The sequence below is a fragment of the Sphaerodactylus townsendi genome, linkage group LG10 (assembly GCF_021028975.2).
Source record: "Sphaerodactylus townsendi isolate TG3544 linkage group LG10, MPM_Stown_v2.3, whole genome shotgun sequence".
Taxonomy (NCBI): Eukaryota; Metazoa; Chordata; class Lepidosauria; order Squamata; family Sphaerodactylidae; genus Sphaerodactylus; species Sphaerodactylus townsendi.
The window spans coordinates 74,175,970-74,196,769 of record NC_059434.1 but is presented as its reverse complement, the minus strand read 5'-3'; positions in this window follow the sequence as shown (position 1 = coordinate 74,196,769).

The window sequence follows — 20,800 nt, the reverse complement described above, 5'->3', positions numbered from 1 at the left end:
ATCAATATGGAAATTTTCAGGTCAAAAGGTTAAGGGAGAAATTCAAAACAAACCTTGATTTCTGTGCTTCTTCCCACACCTATAAACCTGCAGTTTTATGATGCAGTACCGTACAGGTTTATGTTTTGTAACGAAACTTGAATAATACCAAAATTCACTGCACATTCCGTATTCCAATGTATCCCAGACACCTCAGTGGGTCGCATTCCTTTCAGTGAAAATATTTTTGTGAAAAATACCCTTAAGATTAAAATTCGCATTATTTGCCTGCCTGTAATAGCACAACTGCGGTGACATGAAAAACGTGAAAGGTGGCATTAGGATGTCAACAGGAGACACCTCGAGGAACTGATAGAAAAGAACAGATTAGCCACCAAGCGTGAAATTCTGTTTTCCTTATGCCAGCTTTCCTCTGGTAAAAACTTTTGTTAAGACACCAAATAAAAAGACGGAAGGAGAAAAGAAAATTGTCATTCTACATATGAATTCCATTTTTTTTCTAAATCTAGATTTTATTTCTCATTCCTTCCACTTTTGGGGGGGTTTTGTTTTCCTCATGACAAGACATGCATGGCTGAGGAGACACGTGGCGCTTTTATCCGGAAAAAAAGAAGCTATGAAGAGAGAAATGTTAACTTCTTTTGTAGAATAAGAAACAAGCATTTCTGACAGCATACTTTTCGACAAGCCATGAAAACAGTTCTTCTTCTTTTTATTTTTTTTGGTTGGTGGATCATAAGTCTGGAAACAAGTAAAAATCAGTAACAGCCTATTGCATTGTAGTAGAGAACAATAGTAACTGGGTAATATTGGCAATCCACTGGTTGATCAAAGGCCCTTTCCACATAGACACATTTTGAGGCGGGAAATAAAATATTTCATCCAAGGAGTTCTACATAATTTTTACCCCAAAACATTTTGACTTGCTATGAGAGGTCTTTAAGACATTGCCCAAGCCTCTCTGCAGTCCATCCTCAGTGTCATTTTCTGAGCTCGAGCTGTCCATCTTGCCTGTTTATTTTCATCTGTTCCTGGGTTTTTTAATTATTATCTTGGGGAGTGAAATCTACGAAGCATCGATTACATGAGCTATGGCAAATCATAGCATTTAGCATTGATGCATTGAATCCATGATTTTTTTTTTAAAAAAAATGACAAAATGGCAGCCAGGAATTGTTTTGAGGGATCCAGTGTGGACAAATGAGGCAACTGAAAACATGGTGCAAACGTTTTGCAACCATTTTTGGTGAATTCTGTGGGGGGAAAAGTCAAAATGTATCATATAGTTCAGGGGTAGGGAACCTGCAGCCCTCCAGATGTTCAGGAACTACAATTCCCATCAGCCTCTGTCAGCATGACCAATTGGCCATGCTGGTAGGGGCTGATGGGAATTGTAGTTCCTGAACATCTGGAGAGCCACAGGTTCCCTACCCCTGATATAGTTTATGTATCTGACCCTCAATTTCTTTTTCATTTGGTTGCTATTTTTTATTCTAGTGGATTTCCTGCGCATTTAATAGCTGATCCTCGATTTTTCTTTCATTTGGGTTGCTATTTTTTTTGTTCTAGCTGACCTACTGTGCATTTAATAGCTAAAAAGACTATTGGTGTAACATTGCGCCAGAGACCTCTCCGAAATAAAGGCATAAGACACAGACGTATGAGTTTAATGAGTTTGAGAGCATGATCTACATCCGGAGTCCACAGTGGCACTGACCTTTTCCTGGTGCCTGCCAAATGTTTTAAGAAAGTGGATGGGACCCAATGGAGCGTTTGCCCAGCAAGACTTCTGATTGCTCACTGAAGATTTGATTGGCTGTGCAGATTTAAAAAAAACATTGCTTTCACTGCAGCTGCCACCACAGCACACTGATCTTCACTATGAGACTGGAAGTAAGTTGCAGCAGCCATTTTGTGGCTGGTTCTGCCTCCCGTGAAAGCCATTTTGTAATAGACATCTTTCGCTGTGCTCACAACACTGACTTAGAATTACAAATGTGCCCACAGGCTCAAAAAGGATGGGATTCCCTGATCTGCATCATAATCTATTAAAATATATTAGCATATTTCAAGGAATGACCTGTACTCGGCTGCCATTCACAGGCAAACTCACCCAGGCTCCAAACTTGGCTTGCAGTTATGCCAGCCAAATAATGTGTCGAGGAATGACAAACTTCCACTCCCACTCACAATGTGACATTAACCACTACCAGGTTTGGGACAATGCCACTCAGCACCAAGGACTTTCCATCCCTAGGGATCCCTTCCCATTTCTCATGCCTAATGCTCACAGTGCTTTCCAATTCTCCCTACCTATCCTTAGTAACCGATCCCATTCCTGCTAACTATTTTTGGCCTCACCAGTTGATCAGTCAAGCGTATTTATACTTCTTCCCCACATACACACACACATACATACGCAAACCAATGGGAGAACCCCTCCAAAAATCCTATTTGGTCCTGAGTCAATTATTAGTCCCATTTTTTAAAATCCATTTGACTTTGTGTTTCTGAATTAGCTCCACAGAACCCGCAAAGAAAGAGGCTATATATCCCGTTAATACCGCAGACTTTCTTTGACTGCATGGAAGGAAGACCAAGATCTCAAGCTAGGTGTTCATTTCAAGGGCAGAAAGGAATACATATGAGGTCTACTGTCTGTGTACGGGACCTTTCCTACATAGTTATCAACCCTGAGGTTAGGGCTGGCAGGTCCTCCCTCCTCCGGGCCACTGGTCGGAGGAGTGGGGGAAAGGATTACCAGATCCAACTTGGGAAACTCTTGGAGATTTGAGGGGTGGAACCTGGGGAGGAGAGAGACCTCAGCAGGATACAACGCCATGGATGCCGCTCTCCAAAGCATTTGTTTTCTCCAAAGGAATTGATCTCTGTTGTCTGGAGATGAGCTATAATTCTGGAAGGTCCCCAGCTCCCACCTGGAGACTGGCATTCCTAGTGGAGATATTGTCATGATGGTGCCATTGGGGGGGGGATCGCTTTTGCTTTAACAGGTGCTGTGTTATCACTTCTAGCTGTGGCCTTAAGAACATAAGAACATAAGAACATAAGAACAAGCCAGCTGGATCAGACCAGAGTCCATCTAGTCCAGCTCTCTGCTACTCGCAGTGGCCCACCAGGTGCCTTTGGGAGTTCACATGTAGGATGTGAAAGAAATGGTCTTCTGCGGCTGTTGCTCCCGAGCACCTGGTCTGTTAAGGCATTTGCAATCTCAGATCAAAGAGGATCAAGATTGGTAGCCATAAATCGACTTCTCCTCCATAAATCTGTCCAAGCCCCTTTTAAAGCTATCCAGGTTAGTGGCCATCACCACCTCCTGTGGCAGCATATTCCAAACACCAATCACACGTTGCGTGAAGAAGTGTTTCCTTTTATTAGTCCTAATTCTTCCCCCCAGCATTTTCAATGAATGCCCTCTGGTTCTAGTATTGTGAGAAAGAGAGAAAAATTTCTCTCTGTCAACATTTTCTACCCCATGCATAATTTTATAGACTTCAATCATATCCCCCCTCAGACGTCTCCTCTCTCAGAACTAAAGAGTCCCAAAGCGGCTGCAGCCTTTCCTCATAAGGAAGGTGCTCCAGTCCCTCAATCATCCCTCGCTTGCCCTTTCTCTCTGCACTTTTTCTATCTCTTCAAGCTATCCTTTTTTTGAGATGTGGCGACCAGAACTGAACACAGTACTCCAAGGTGTGGTCGCACCACGGCTTTATATGATGGGCATGACAATCTTTGCGAAGTTTTATTATCAATTCCTTTCCTAATTATGCCCAGCATGAGAGTTTGCCTTTTTCACAGCTGCCATACATTGAGGTTGACATTCCCATGGAACTATCAACTAAGACGCCCAAAATCCCTTTCCTGGTCTGTGACTGATAGCACTGGACCCCTGTAGCGTGTTAAGTGTGAAGTTTGGATTTTTTTGCCCCATGTGCATCACTTTTGCATTTTGCTACATTGAACTGCATTTGCCATTTTCTGTAGCCCACTCATTCTGAATGTTGCACTCAAGGTCGGCTTGGAGCTCCTCATGCCAATCCTTTGTGGTTCTCACCACCCTCACATAATTTGGTATCCCATCTTGCAGAGAACTTGGCCACCACGCTACCCACCCCTAAGCCTTCCAGGTCGGAAATTTAATGAATAAGAAGTTAAAGAGCACTGGTCCCAAAAAACGGGATCCTTGGGGGACACCACTCCCTACATCTCTCCATTTGTGAGAACTTCCCATTTATATGCCCACCCCTTTTCTGTTTCCTGTTCCTCAACCAGTTTTTAATCCATAGGAGGACTTCCCCTCTTATTTAACCTTCAATTTGCTGAGTTTTCTCCAATAGTCTCTGGTGAGGAACTTTGTCCAAAAGAAACCCTTTTGGAAATCCAAGTAGACAATGTCCACTTTGGTTCCCCCTTATCCACATGCCTGTTTACATCCCCTCAAAGAACTCTCTAGTAAGTTTGTAAAGACAGGATTTTGCCCTCCTGCAAAGCCAATGCTGACTCTTTCTCAGCAGGTCTTTGCTTTTTTTTAATACATGTTTTATAATTTTGCAGCATCTTTAATGACAGATTCTACTAATTTACCAGGAACAGATGTCAAAACTGACTGGCCTGTAATTTCCCGGAGTCCCCCCTAGTTCCTTTCTTAAAAGATTGGTGGCTGACATTGGCCATCTTCAGTCTCTCAGGGATGGAGCCTGGATTTTCAAGGATAAGTTGCATATTAAAGGTGAGAACATCAGCAATTTCATGCTTTGAGCTCTTTAAGAAGAACTCTTGGGTGAATGCAATCTGGGCCAGAGGATTTGGTAACATTGCTAGTTTGATTTCAATGGCTGCCAGAACTTCTTCCTTGTCTACCACTATCTTGGCTAGTTCCTCGGATTAGCCTCCCTAAGAAGCTTGGTTCAGGAATTTTGCAGGAATATTTCCTCTACCTCCTCATGGGTGAAAGACAGATGCAAAGGAATTCAATTTCAGCTTCTCCTGCAATCTCCCTGCCATCTTTAGCACACCCAACTTGTTCCTTTGTCATCCTAACGGGCCTACCGCTTCCGCCTTGCTGGCTATCCTGCTTTTGATGTACTTGAAGAACTGTTTGTTGCTGTGTAGCTTGATGTTCGCAGCCATCGTTCCTCATAATCCTTTTTGCCTCCCTTACAGCTAACTTGCTTCTCTCTTTTGCCACCATTTGTGTTCCCTCTCCTTATTCTTCATCAGCCAGAGCCGACTAGGACTTCCATTTTCTAAAAGACATCTTTTTTTTCCTAATAATTTCCTCAAGCGTCCCTTATTAGCCATGGTGGCTTTCTTTTGGACTTGGAAACAGCTGCCTTTCCTAACCCTCGCGGAATTTTACATTCCAGCTGAGGCTTTTTTTAAAGACTGTGTTTTTAAATAACCTCAAAGCTTGCATATTGGACGAAGTTTTGACTCTCTTGAGTTTTCCCTTTCAGCTTCATGCGCACTATCCCCTCATCTTTGAAATTTCCCTTTCTGAAGGCAAATGTAACTACATTAGTAGTTGTCAGCTTGATTCGCATGTCAGAGATACTGAATCTGGTAGCATTGTGGCCAATTAAGCTGTTCCCTATCGAGCTCAACAAACACTTGACTTCCCCGCACCAGAGTCCTGGGTCCCACATAGAATTAGATCTAGGATCCACATCTCCCTGAATTTGGTTCTACAACCATCTGCTCTAAGCCACAGTCATTTAGCATATCCAGGAATGTTCTCTCCTTACTATGACCCTGAACATGCATTTTTCCAGTTTATATGGGGATAGTTAAAATCGCCCATTACCCGCGACATTTTTGCTTTTTTGTTGCGGCCTCTCTAATTTTCCTTTTTTCCATCTCAGAATCCTCTTGTGTGCTTTGAATTCCGGGGGGGGCGATAATTATATTCCTAATGTTAAACTATGCTTCACCCCTGGTATTTGCTATCCACAGTGCTTCTGTGGGGAATCAGCTCCCCCTGACATTGTCTATTTTGTAGCTGACACTATGCTCTCTTTGATGTAGAGGGCCACCCCACCCCCAATACGCCCTGTCCCTATCCTTCCTGTAAGTAGGCCTGCTTAACCTGGGATAACATGGCATCCCACTGGTTTCTCACATCATTCCACCACATGTCTCTGTGATGCCCACTTTATATCAATAAATGTCCCTCCTTCAAAGGCTCTCTGTACTCCAGCTCGAAACCACTACATTTTAAGGAGTCGAGATAGCTTCTACTATTAGCATAGAGACACTTGTATACTCTGTCCTCTGTCCCTAACCTGGGATTTGTATGTGTTTTGCCCTCTAGCCTTTTTTAGCTTAGACACTATCACTTATCACATGGCTGTGCTCCTCACTTGTATGTGGTTGATTTAGAAAAACCTCCTTCTCTGTCTGCATCCCCATGGACTCTGTATTCCGAACCGAAGTCACCTCAGCTCCTGTCGGCTTTCCCCCAGGGATCAGTTTAAAAGCTGTTCTGCCACCTTTTTAATGTTGAGCGCCAGCAGCCTGGTTCCTCTTTGGTTAAGATGAAGCCCGTCCCTTTTGTACAGGCCTGCCTTATCCCAAAAGGTTCCCCAGTTCCTGACAAATCTGAAACCCTCTGCCTTGCACCACCTTCTCATCCACGCATTGAGACCCTGTATCTCCGCTTGCCTAGCTCGCCCTGCGCGTGGAACAGGTAGCATTTCAGAGAATGCCACCTTGGGGGTCCTGGATTTTAACCTTTTTCCTAGCAGCCTAAATTTAGCTTCCAGAACCTCCCGGCTACATTTCCCAATGTCATTGGTACCAATGTGGACCACAACTGCTGACTCCACCCCAGCACTGTCTAACAGCCTATCTAGACGAAGCGTGACATCCGCAACCTTCGCACCAGGCAGGCAAGTCACCATGCGGTCATCACGCCTGTCACAAACCCAGCCTTGGAGTTCCGCGGCTGGGAAGAGACTCCAGGTCAGACAATGTGAACTGTCTCCTTCTCATGTGGGGGTGGGGATCTCACACTCATATTATCAAGAGTTTGGCATGGTTTTCACCAGAACTCTCTATGTTCCTGACATGTCTTCAATAAAAGCCTTGAACCAATCAAGTGATTTATTGTCTGAACGGGGAATCTTGTCCAAGTTGTCCAAGAAGAGAGTACAGACGTATGCCAAAAGGCTCCATTTTGACCAGGAAATGAATACGCAAAGGTTAGGAGAAGAGACAGAACTCACTTTCCATGGGCTTCTGGGGCAGCCTATAGGAGGAGGATCGATGATCTCATTTGCAACTAACCCACTTCCCTTTTTGTTAACGGCCAGTAATAAGCGTGAGTGGATTGGGCACTTGGCTGACCCACAATTCAGAGCCGGTGGACAACATTCAGTTGGGTAGCTCTCAAGTGGTCTGGGGCTCCCTTAATTCACTAGGAGCAGCAGTGGTGTAGGAGGTTAAGAGCTCATGTATCTAATCTTTAGGAACCGGGTTTGATTCCCAGCTCTGCCGCCTGAGCTGTGGAGGCTTATCTGGGGAATTCAGATTAGCCTGTACACTCCCACACACGCCAGCTGGGTGACCTTGGGCTAGTCACAGCTTCTCGGAGCTCTCTCAGCCCCACCTACCCCACAGGGTGTTTGTTGTGAGGGGGGAAGGGAAAGGAGATTGTCAGCCCCTTTGAGTCTCCTATAGGAGAGAAAGGCGGGATATGAATCCAAACTCTTCTTCTTCTTCTTCTTCCTTGTTTTGATGATATTTTCATGTCAGCAAGACAAAATCAAGAGCAACAATAGTCACTATGCAAATGTCAGAAAGACGCTGTTAAATAGGCCCATTTATGCAAATTTAGATTCCTATTGATGGGTCCAATAATGCCCGTCCCATTCAGACACATGTTATCATATAAAGGGAAAAGAGAATGAGAATGATAAAATATGGGCTGACGCACACAAAGCGCAAAGCTACCCGGGTAGGAGAAGCTGATGGCTCAAAGCGATTTTTTTTTTAATATTTGAAAAAAAAAAAAGAGAAGACATCTAATTTGCCGCTCTTCTAGTTAAGATCATTGGGGAAAAAAAATGCTGACAACGACAGCCCAGAAACAAAGCTGCTTCTCCACTAACAACCTTAATGAGAAATTTTCTGTCTGGGGTTTGATCTGCCCCCAGCATGATGGCTGCCCTTTTGCAGAGTTGCATCCCGATCATGAGCTCATGTATGCTGATAACAGCGTGCAGCCTGCCGGTAATATTGTTGGGCCTGTCTATTGACAGGGACTGTATTGATTGGAGGAACCGTTTCTCCCGTAAGCCTTGATATTGCCTAAAAGTCGTGGAGGAAATCTATTATTTTGTGCAGCTGGCATAGATTTTTTGCTCATGAGTCCTTTCCCTTTTTATGAGAACCTGTTTTCTGCATAACCGCGGTTCTGAGACTGCAAAGTATGTATTTATTAGAGGGAATTTCACGTCACTTTTTTGTATACTTATGATGCTTATGGCCTTTGGTGTGGAGGTCTTCCGGACCTACATTCATCCTGTTGTCCCTGAAATGTTTTCTCTGAAAAATCTACAGCTCATGATTGCCTGAACTACTAATGGAACGAACATGTGTTCGACAGAGGTTCCACGTAAGTCCTTTTCAGGTGTGACATACGGGAAGCTCACTGACCAAGCGTGATAGCAGCACATGCTATTATACAAGATCTTCTTAATGAACATAGCTTCCGCGTTGTGTGAATAGGGACATAGCACTCTATACCATAAATCCACATGTGTACAGCCTAAGTATGCTTGAATGCAAACCTTGAAAAATCCAGCCATCTGTTTGAAGATACTGACGCTGGACATGCATAGCAAATATACACATCACCATTTCCACAAAACGTGGTAGCTGCGCATTATGGGACTCAAACTGTAGTATTTGACTATATTTATTTGTACACTGTCTACATGAGTATAGGGAACATAAAGTGAAAACATGCATATTGTACATATGAAAAAAACTAAATTCCATTTCTCATTTCACTGACCTTTTATTCCTCCATAAACAGAGGTTTATGTACATATGTATGAATGTATTTAAAATATTTGTTAGCTGCCTTTATTAGTTATGGAACTCATGGTAGCTTACAATGGAAATAAAACATTGTAAAAACACAATAACAACAATTTAAAAAACCCATGAAAATCACAGTTTTAAAACGCCTATTAGGATGCAAACAATAAATAAGTCAAAATGCAGTCCTAAAAAGATTGTCTTCAACAGAAGATCAACATCACTTCACCAACAACGTGAGGGCAAAAACTCTGGTGAAAATTGTTTTTACCACAGAGTTTTTGCCACAGTTTTTACCATAGAGTTTTTGCCATAGAGTATCAAAACATCCCCAAGTCATCAGCAATGGGATGACATCACTTCTGGTAAGCACTGGAAGTGACATCAATGCATCAGCTACAACTTGGGGGCTAGATATCTGCCAGCCAGCAATTTCTGGCTAAGTTCTAACAAATCTCTTCCTCTCCCCTGTTTTAAATCTTTGCAAGTTTGCTTTAAATGGGCTTCCTCAGAACTTGTGTGTGGTCATTAAAGCACACTAAAACCAGAGTCCTCCTTCCATTTAAGGGAGCTTTTGGTCTTTGCAGATTGTGGGAGAATGTTGCGCCACAGTCTTTATTCTCTCTTTATCGCTAAAGAGTTCATAGTTTTATGAAAGCCTTGGATGAAGTTTGTGTGACCTCTGTAGGTGCCTTGCAGAACAGTCTTAAGCAAAATTACACTCTTCTAAAGCCACACACTTCAAGGGGCTTAGGAGGGTTTCGGATTGCACTGTTACTATCATATCTCCGTGGCCTATTTTAGTCACATTATACAGAGAAAACATCATTATTGCCTGTGACCTGCAGTTCACTTCCTCTCAAAGCTTGTAAAGAATCATAGAAGTCTTGGAATAGTTGATGACAGACACAAAGCAGGTAGGCAATACCTTTTACAGAAAATATAAAAACAGGGAGATTGACTCCAGAAAAGGTATCTCCTTACTTGCTTTATATTTCCCTTTTTTCCCTGGGATCCAACAGACTAATAAGAAGCCTGCACGAAACAAGAAAGAGCGGAAAACAGATGTAGGAGAAGAGAGAGTCAACAGATGAAAAGGAAAGCCACCGTACGATGCTGAACATTGCAAACTCGACAAAATCGCACATGCAAAACAGGAAGTGACAGAGGAAAAGCAAGATCTGGCAGCTCTCTGCAAACCACATGACAAGCAGGAGAAGAATATGGAATGCCACGGGGGGTGGGGGGGGGGAACAGAAACACAGGAAACATAAAAAGAGCTGACTAAAGGCAGTGTTTAGCCGGTGAGGATTTCTACCCCCGAAACCCTTCTGAAAACTACTGCTTCTCTTGACAAGTATATTGTTTGCCTTAATGAGTCACACCAATGATCCCTTTATCCCAGCATCCTGTCGCTTTCTGTGCCCAGTTCCAGGTGCTCCGAAGGAAATGTACAACACCGCAAGTCTCTGCGCCTTTCCAGCCCATTTCCAAGGGTTGTGGAGCAAGCCATTGACTTAGAAGGGTGTAACTCTGCATAAAACTGCATAAAACTGCGCTGCTCATTCCTGATCTGCCATTGGCAGTAGTGGAAAACGCAGTCAAATCACAGTCGACCTATGGTAACCCTGTAGGGTTTTCAAGGCAAGAGACATACAGAGATGATTTGCCTTTGCCTGCCTCTACATAGTGATCCTGCCATTCTTTGGTGGTCTTCCATCCAAATACTTGTCAGAGATGATCCTGCTTAGCTTCTAAGATGTGATGAAATCAGGCTAGCCTGGGCCATCCAGATCAGGGAAATCTGTCCTTAAAACCCCCGCAAAGGCCCAGCACTGCAACCCAAAAAGCACAGTCTCTGTCAGAGCAGGATTGTGTCCTTCCAGGAGGGGATGTCTGTTAGAGAATGCTAAGTATGCTTAAGCCCACTTGAAATCAAATTTGTGAAATTGTGACATGTACTGCAAGAAACAGCCGATATTCCCCAGACACGGAGCCCTTTAATTCAAATTATCCTGGCTATGCTTATGTTTCTGTTTATGTGAACTGACATAGTCTTTAAAATGGATATTATCTGTCATTGGTTGCCTGCCAAGTTTGCCACAGAGGAACATAAATTCTAGGCACTCCTCTTCAGTCTGTCCTTTCGCAGACAAGGAAATAATGGGTAGGGCTTTTCCGAGACCCCAAATATGAACATTTGAACACGAACAATGCAAGGTTGCTTTGACATCTTCCTGCAAATGTAAAAAAACATATGACAAGTTTTTAAAGATTCCTTGCGAAAGCACCTCAGAAACACAAGCTGTTGCTGAAATACCCTGTTTCCCCGAATATAAGACATCCCCTGAAAATAAGACATAGTAGAGGTTTTGCTGAAGTGCAAAATATAAGGCATCCCCTGAAAGTAAGACATAGCAAAGTTTTTGTTTGGAAACATGCATGACGAACAGAACACAGAAAAATAAGACATCCCCTGAAAATAAAACATAGCGCATCTTTGGGAGCAAAAATTAATATAAGACACTGTCTTATTTTCTGGGAAACACGGTATTCAGATTTCTCAAATGATCCAACCTGAAAGCCCAGGGTGGAAAACATAAAGGGAAAAAACCTCCATATTGGTATAGCTAGATCTGAAAGCTAGTATTAATGTAGCAATTACCATTTCAAAAATACTGGTAAAAATTATTTTAGGGAGGAAAAAAATAGTCATTTATTTCATTTGTGACTGCTGGTGTCCATGACCAATCAGCTCCGATCTTGGGAGTTGGATTTATAAAACAAATGTATTTTGCATTCATTGCTACAATGGTTATCAGGTGGGAAATCAATAAAAAAGTTATTTTTTTCTGAAAACCAAGAGCGTAACATGCCTAGTAAATATCAAATACAACCTTGAAACAAATTTATCCCATTGAGCCTTAGGCACTGTAGAAAATTTGGGACTACCCTGAAAGCAGCACTGTGTACTATTCAGAAAAAACACAATTCACATCACAGCCTCAGTGTACTGTGAGTCTTCCAGCACATGAAGCTGCAACCAATGAAATGGAGCCTTCCCTTTCTCTTCCAGCCACTTAACCGCGATATGTCCTTTTGCCTAAGCAAAGTCTGGCCTTTATTTGTTTTATTAGGCACAGCAGTGGCGTAGGAGGTTAAGAGCTCGTGTATCTAATCTGGAGGAACCGGGTTTGATTCCCAGCTCTGCCACCTGAGCTGTGGAGGCTTATCTGGGGAATTCAGATTAGCCTGTACACGCCCACACACGCCAGCTGGGTGACCTTGGGCTAGTCACAGCTTCTCAGAGCTCTCTCAGCCCCACCTACCTCACAAGGTGTTGTGAGGGGGGAAGGGCAAGAAGATGGTAAGCCCCTTTGAGTCTCCTGCAGGAGAGAAAGGAGGGATATAAATCCAAACTCCTCCTCCTCCTCCTCCTCCTCCTCCTCCTCCTCCTCCTCCTCCTCCTCCTCCTCCTCCTCCTCCTCCTCCTCCTCCTCCTCCTTCTTCTTCTTCTTCTTCTTCTTCTTCTTCTTCTTCTTCTTCTTCTTCTTCTTCTTCTTCTTCTTCTTCTTCTTCTTCTTCTTCTTCTTCTTCTTCTTCTATTCAAGTATACCCTGAAAATAAAAGCCATAATTAACTGGTAGAAGTCACTGCAACAGGATGTGGTAATGGCCACTCTCTTAAAGCGCTTTCAAAGGAATTAGTTGAATTCATGGAGACCTAGGCCCCTTTTTCACGGGCCAATAAACTAGGGCTGGAGATGGGGAAAAAACTATGTTGGGGGGAAATTTCACACAGCTCCCACTCCTAACCCAAGTCTGCTCCACATTCCTCTCCCCATCCAGGGTCTTTCAAGAACCACACTTTCAGTGATTCTTTTGTTTTAATGTGGGTAGCAGCCACTCGTGAGTAGGGTTGGTCAATACTAAAAAAAATCGTTAAAATTCGAATTTGGGTATTTTGGGGCATAAAATGATTTGTATACCTGAATCCGAATCATAGCCGATTCAGATATGCCAAAAAATTCGGGTAAATCCAAAAAATTCGGGTCCGTTTTATTATTTTTTTGAATTTTTTGGTGTTTTTACACGTTTTGGCCTGCAGGGGACACAATTTTAAAGCTAGTGGCACTAAACTTTCAGGATATCATCTGGAGACTGTCCTGATGATTCTCCCCAAGTTTGGTGTGGATTGGTTCAGTGGGGGCAAAGTTATTGACCCTCAAAAGGGGTGCCCCATCCCCCATTGTTTCTAATGGAAGCTAACAGGAGATGGGGGCTACACATTTGAAGGTCCATAACTTTGGACCCCCTGAACCAAACTTCACCAAACTTGGGGATTATCATAGGGACAGTACTTGTATGATACCCTGAAATTTTGGTGACAGTAGCTCTAAAAGTGCACCCCTCACAGTAACCCAAAGAAATTTCCCCAGATTCTGTGCTCTGTAGTGGCTGGCTGGCTGGCTCCATTGCAGCCAATGGGAAATTTCTGTGGGAAGGCTGTGGAGTGCACATTTCTCATGGTAAATCCACAAAACTTTCAGGGTGTCTTCAGGAGAGTCTCTTCATGACACCATCTAGGTTTGGTGACCATTGCTTCAAGGGGTTCAATGTTATAGGTAGGGTCCATCTCCCACTGCCCCCATAGGCAAAGTTCCTCAAACCTGGATGGTGTCATTCAGAGACTCTCCTGAAGATACCCTGAACGTTTTGTGACTGTACCTTGATAAATGTGCACCCCACAGCCCTCCACCAGAAATTCCCCATTGGCAGCAATGCAGAAGTCACTGCAGAAAAAAGAATATTGGGCAAATTGTTTGGGGTGCCTGCAGGGGCGCATTTTTAGACATATCAGCACCAAAATATCACGGTATCATCAGGAGACTGTCCTGATGACACCCCCCAAGCTTGGTGCAGTTTGGTTTAGGGGGGCCAAAGTTATGGACCCTCAAAATGGTAACCAATGATGCGGCTGGCCTCCAGGGCCTTTACAGCCCCGGCCCCGGCCTGGTGGAACACCCTCCCTCCGGCGGTTCGGGCCCTGCGGGACATCAGTGAGTTCCGCAGGGCCTGTAAAACGGAGTTGTTCCGCCGGGCCTTCGGAGGGACCAGCCGCTGAAATGGTGCCCCAGCCAGTTCGCCATCTAGGCTACCATCTACTGTGGCTTGCCACCCTCCCTCCTCCCCAATTTTTCCCTGGGAAAATTTAATGAAAAATGGGGTTGGTCGGACGCCTCCTATTATTCCTATTATTCCTATTATTATTATTATTATCAGTATAATGTTACCGCTGTTTTAAAGATTTTAATAACTTATTTATTGTGTTTTAAGTTGTTGTACACCGCCCAGAGCCCCTAGGGGATGGGGCGGTATAAAAATGTAAACAATAAATAAATAAATAAATACATAAATAAATAAATAAATAAATAAATAAATAAATAAATAAATAAATAAATAAATAACCACCATCTCCTTAGCTCCCATTGGAAACAATGGGGGATAGGGGCCCCCCTTTGAGGGTCCATAACTTTGGCCCCCCTGAACCAAACTGCACCAAACTTGGGGGGTGTCATCAGGACAGTCTCCTGATGATACCCTGAAATTCGGTGCCACTAGCTTTAAAAATTCTGGTTTTCATGTTTCACCGCTCCTGCACATGAAGCCTGATGGAGTGTGTGAGCGGTGAAACACGCAAACCAGCATTTTTAAAGCTAGTGACACCAAACTTTCAGGGTATCATCAGGAGACTGTCCTGATGATACCCCCACAGTTTGGTGCAGTTTGGTTCAGGGGAGCCAAAGTTATGAACTCTCAAAGGTTAGTCCCCACCATCTATCAGAAACCATTGGAAACAAGGGGGATAGTTGCGCCCCTTTTGAGAGTCCATGCCTATTCATTACTTAAACTTGGTGGGCAGCTTATCAGGACAGTCACCTGATGATACCCTGACTGATTTGGTGCCGATACATCTCTAAAATCTGTCCCCTGCACGAAACTTTTAAGAAATTTTGCCTAGATTCTTTTGTTCTGCAGTGACTTGGCTGTATTTAGCACAATGAGGAATTTCTGGTAGAGAGCTCTGACGTGCCCCTTTCTGAAGGTATGGTAACAAAACTTTCAGGGTATATTCAGGAGAGTCTCTGGATGACATTTTCGCCAGGTTTGGGGAATTTTGCTTCAGGGGGATTAATTCTATGGGACCCCAAAAGGGTAGGGCCCATCTTACTGCCCCCTGAAGTAAAGTTCCCCAAACCTAGATGGTGTCATCCAGAGACTCTCATGAATATGCCATGAAAGTTTTGTGGGTGGGCCACGAAAAAGGTGCACTCCAGAGCCCTCTATCCAGAAATTCCCCTATTGACAACAATGCAGCTGAGTCACTGCAGAACAAAGAATGTATTGCAAATTTCAGGGTGCCTGCAGGGGGTGCATTTGCAGATGTATCGAGGTACCACCAATATTTCAGTATATCATCAGGAGACTGTCCTGATGATTCCCTCCAAGTTTGGTGCAGTTTGGTTCAGGGGCGCCAAAGTTATGGACCCTCAAAAGGGTAGCCTGCATCTCCTTAGTTCCCATTGGAAAGAATGGGGGATAAAGGGACACCCCTTTTTGTGGTCCATAACTTTGCCCCCCCTAGACCAAACTGCACCAAACTTGGAGGGTATCATCAGGACAGTCTCCTGATGATACCCTGAAATTTTGGTGCCGATATGTAAAAAAAATGCGCCCCTTGCAGGCCAAAACGTGAAAAAACACCAAAAAATAAAAACGCAATTCGGCTGGTGATCCGAATCTCATGGATTCGGATCTGTTAGGATTCGGACAGCTCAGATTCGGCCCCTGCTCGTCCGAATCCGTCCGAATCAGTGCAGATTCGGTAAAAATCCAGATTCGGACTGTCCGAATCTCCAACCCTACGAGCAAACAGCTGCCCTGGGAAGCGCTTTACTTGGCTGAACTTCCCGTTTTTGACAGCTCCCCACCTCACAGCTGCGTAGCCATGCGAGGTTGCAGGGACAGCAGCATGGCTGTGAGAGTCCATCCCAGCCTCCCTGCATGGCTATGCAGTGAAGGAGGTAAGGGCGGGGGGGATCTGTGCCTCCATACAAAGGCTGCATTGCCTCCGTGGGCTCTGTTCAGTGTCAGACGGAGACATGCGAATGCCCTAATGGCAATTCTACCCTGACTGCAACTTGCTGTACTTTGCCTGTGCAAAAGGGGCCCTAGTCCATCAACGGTTATGAACCATGATGGCAAAATGAAATCTCCATGTGTGGAGCTTATATATCTATGAATTCTTGTTGCTAGGGGGGCAACAGGAAGATGCTTTGGGCCACTGGGCCCTGTTTATAAACCACCTGGGACCCTCTGTTTGGCCACTGTGAGAACCAAGGTGCTAGACCAGTGGTGGCGAACCTTTTCGAGACCGAGTGCCCAAATTGCAACCTGAACCCCACTTATTTATCACATAGTGCCAACCTGGTAATTTAACCTGAATACTGAGGTTTCAGTTTAGAAAAAACCGGTTGGCTCCCTCTTCCTCCGCCCCACCCACTTGAGCAGGGGCCAGCCTGCTCTAGCCTCCAGCAAGTCTCACACGCACTGCTCTGTGCCTCTCTAGCTTCTCTGCCTCCTCTGTGCCCCCCCCTTGGGCAGCAGCCACCCAGAGCACAGGCACAAGGCCCACCAGCTGGGTCCTCTCTGCTCACTGTGGTGCGCACACGTCATGCTCAGTGGCCCAGGCCAGCCTAGATTTAGTTGTGTGTGTGGGGGGGGTAACTTTTCGCCCCCCACATGACGAATGCTGTGTGTGCGTGCCCACAGAGAGGGCTCCGAGTGCCACCTCTGGCACCCGTGCCACAGGTTCGCCATCACTGTGCTAGACTTAATGCTATTGATCTAATACAAAAAATTTCTTGTCTAATGGCTTTTACTTTCTCTAATTTGGCCTCCTTCTCTTTGAGTTTCCTCCCTTCTCTAACATGTCTTGCATATCTTTACATTTTAAAAATTTTGAATTTTGCACAGTGTATGTATAATCAACATTGCTGCCGTGCTGTCTGAAACATTCTAGTAGAGATTCCTTTTACTCATTTCCAGCCTAGTGCCACAATTGCTGGGAGAAGATGCCATATGGACACAGCCTGACACGAGCCAGACCCAAGCCTTTTATGAGTCTCTAGGGGCCCTTCCGCACATGCAGAATAATGCACTTTCAATCCTCTTTCAATGTACTTTGCAGCTGGATTTTACTGTGTGAAATAGCAAAATCCACTTGCAGACAATTGTGAAAGTGGATTGAAAGTGCCCCCCCCCCCCCCCCACCCCCCCCCCCCCCCACCCCCCCCCCCCCCCACCCCCCCCCCCCCCCACCCCCCCCCCCCCCCACCCCCCCCCCCCCCCACCCCCCCCCCCCCCCACCCCCCCCCCCCCCCACCCCCCCCCCCCCCCACCCCCCCCCCCCCCCACCCCCCCCCCCCCCCACCCCCCCCCCCCCCCACCCCCCCCCCCCCCCACCCCCCCCCCCCCCCACCCCCCCCCCCCCCCACCCCCCCCCCCCCCCACCCCCCCCCCCCCCCACCCCCCCCCCCCCCCACCCCCCCCCCCCCCCACCCCCCCCCCCCCCCACCCCCCCCCCCCCCCACCCCCCCCCCCCCCCACCCCCCCCCCCCCCCACCCCCCCCCCCCCCCACCCCCCCCCCCCCCCACCCCCCCCCCCCCCCACCCCCCCCCCCCCCCACCCCCCCCCCCCCCCACCCCCCCCCCCCCCCACCCCCCCCCCCCCCCACCCCCCCCCCCCCCCACCCCCCCCCCCCCCCACCCCCCCCCCCCCCCACCCCCCCCCCCCCCCACCCCCCCCCCCCCCCACCCCCCCCCCCCCCCACCCCCCCCCCCCCCCACCCCCCCCCCCCCCCACCCCCCCCCCCCCCCACCCCCCCCCCCCCCCACCCCCCCCCCCCCCCACCCCCCCCCCCCCCCACCCCCCCCCCCCCCCACCCCCCCCCCCCCCCACCCCCCCCCCCCCCCACCCCCCCCCCCCCCCACCCCCCCCCCCCCCCACCCCCCCCCCCCCCCACCCCCCCCCCCCCCCACCCCCCCCCCCCCCCACCCCCCCCCCCCCCCACCCCCCCCCCCCCCCACCCCCCCCCCCCCCCACCCCCCCCCCCCCCCACCCCCCCCCCCCCCCACCCCCCCCCCCCCCCACCCCCCCCCCCCCCCACCCCCCCCCCCCCCCACCCCCCCCCCCCCCCACCCCCCCCCCCCCCCACCCCCCCCCCCCCCCACCCCCCCCCCCCCCCACCCCCCCCCCCCCCCACCCCCCCCCCCCCCCACCCCCCCCCCCCCCCACCCCCCCCCCCCCCCACCCCCCCCCCCCCCCACCCCCCCCCCCCCCCACCCCCCCCCCCCCCCACCCCCCCCCCCCCCCACCCCCCCCCCCCCCCACCCCCCCCCCCCCCCACCCCCCCCCCCCCCCACCCCCCCCCCCCCCCACCCCCCCCCCCCCCCACCCCCCCCCCCCCCCACCCCCCCCCCCCCCCACCCCCCCCCCCCCCCACCCCCCCCCCCCCCCACCCCCCCCCCCCCCCACCCCCCCCCCCCCCCACCCCCCCCCCCCCCCACCCCCCCCCCCCCCCACCCCCCCCCCCCCCCACCCCCCCCCCCCCCCACCCCCCCCCCCCCCCACCCCCCCCCCCCCCCACCCCCCCCCCCCCCCACCCCCCCCCCCCCCCACCCCCCCCCCCCCCCACCCCCCCCCCCCCCCACCCCCCCCCCCCCCCACCCCCCCCCCCCCCCACCCCCCCCCCCCCCCACCCCCCCCCCCCCCCACCCCCCCCCCCCCCCACCCCCCCCCCCCCCCACCCCCCCCCCCCCCCACCCCCCCCCCCCCCCACCCCCCCCCCCCCCCACCCCCCCCCCCCCCCACCCCCCCCCCCCCCCACCCCCCCCCCCCCCCACCCCCCCCCCCCCCCACCCCCCCCCCCCCCCACCCCCCCCCCCCCCCACCCCCCCCCCCCCCCACCCCCCCCCCCCCCCACCCCCCCCCCCCCCCACCCCCCCCCCCCCCCACCCCCCCCCCCCCCCACCCCCCCCCCCCCCCACCCCCCCCCCCCCCCACCCCCCCCCCCCCCCACCCCCCCCCCCCCCCACCCCCCCCCCCCCCCACCCCCCCCCCCCCCCACCCCCCCCCCCCCCCACCCCCCCCCCCCCCCACCCCCCCCCCCCCCCACCCCCCCCCCCCCCCACCCCCCCCCCCCCCCACCCCCCCCCCCCCCCACCCCCCCCCCCCCCCACCCCCCCCCCCCCCCACCCCCCCCCCCCCCCACCCCCCCCCCCCCCCACCCCCCCCCCCCCCCACCCCCCCCCCCCCCCACCCCCCCCCCCCCCCACCCCCCCCCCCCCCCACCCCCCCCCCCCCCCACCCCCCCCCCCCCCCACCCCCCCCCCCCCCCACCCCCCCCCCCCCCCACCCCCCCCCCCCCCCACCCCCCCCCCCCCCCACCCCCCCCCCCCCCCACCCCCCCCCCCCCCCACCCCCCCCCCCCCCCACCCCCCCCCCCCCCCACCCCCCCCCCCCCCCACCCCCCCCCCCCCCCACCCCCCCCCCCCCCCACCCCCCCCCCCCCCCACCCCCCCCCCCCCCCACCCCCCCCCCCCCCCACCCCCCCCCCCCCCCACCCCCCCCCCCCCCCACCCCCCCCCCCCCCCACCCCCCCCCCCCCCCACCCCCCCCCCCCCCCACCCCCCCCCCCCCCCACCCCCCCCCCCCCCCACCCCCCCCCCCCCCCACCCCCCCCCCCCCCCACCCCCCCCCCCCCCCACCCCCCCCCCCCCCCACCCCCCCCCCCCCCCACCCCCCCCCCCCCCCACCCCCCCCCCCCCCCACCCCCCCCCCCCCCCACCCCCCCCCCCCCCCACCCCCCCCCCCCCCCACCCCCCCCCCCCCCCACCCCCCCCCCCCCCCACCCCCCCCCCCCCCCACCCCCCCCCCCCCCCACCCCCCCCCCCCCCCACCCCCCCCCCCCCCCACCCCCCCCCCCCCCCACCCCCCCCCCCCCCCACCCCCCCCCCCCCCCACCCCCCCCCCCCCCCACCCCCCCCCCCCCCCACCCCCCCCCCCCCCCACCCCCCCCCCCCCCCACCCCCCCCCCCCCCCACCCCCCCCCCCCCCCACCCCCCCCCCCCCCCACCCCCCCCCCCCCCCACCCCCCCCCCCCCCCACCCCCCCCCCCCCCCACCCCCCCCCCCCCCCACCCCCCCCCCCCCCCACCCCCCCCCCCCCCCACCCCCCCCCCCCCCCACCCCCCCCCCCCCCCACCCCCCCCCCCCCCCACCCCCCCCCCCCCCCACCCCCCCCCCCCCCCACCCCCCCCCCCCCCCACCCCCCCCCCCCCCCACCCCCCCCCCCCCCCACCCCCCCCCCCCCCCACCCCCCCCCCCCCCCACCCCCCCCCCCCCCCACCCCCCCCCCCCCCCACCCCCCCCCCCCCCCACCCCCCCCCCCCCCCACCCCCCCCCCCCCCCACCCCCCCCCCCCCCCACCCCCCCCCCCCCCCACCCCCCCCCCCCCCCACCCCCCCCCCCCCCCACCCCCCCCCCCCCCCACCCCCCCCCCCCCCCACCCCCCCCCCCCCCCACCCCCCCCCCCCCCCACCCCCCCCCCCCCCCACCCCCCCCCCCCCCCACCCCCCCCCCCCCCCACCCCCCCCCCCCCCCACCCCCCCCCCCCCCCA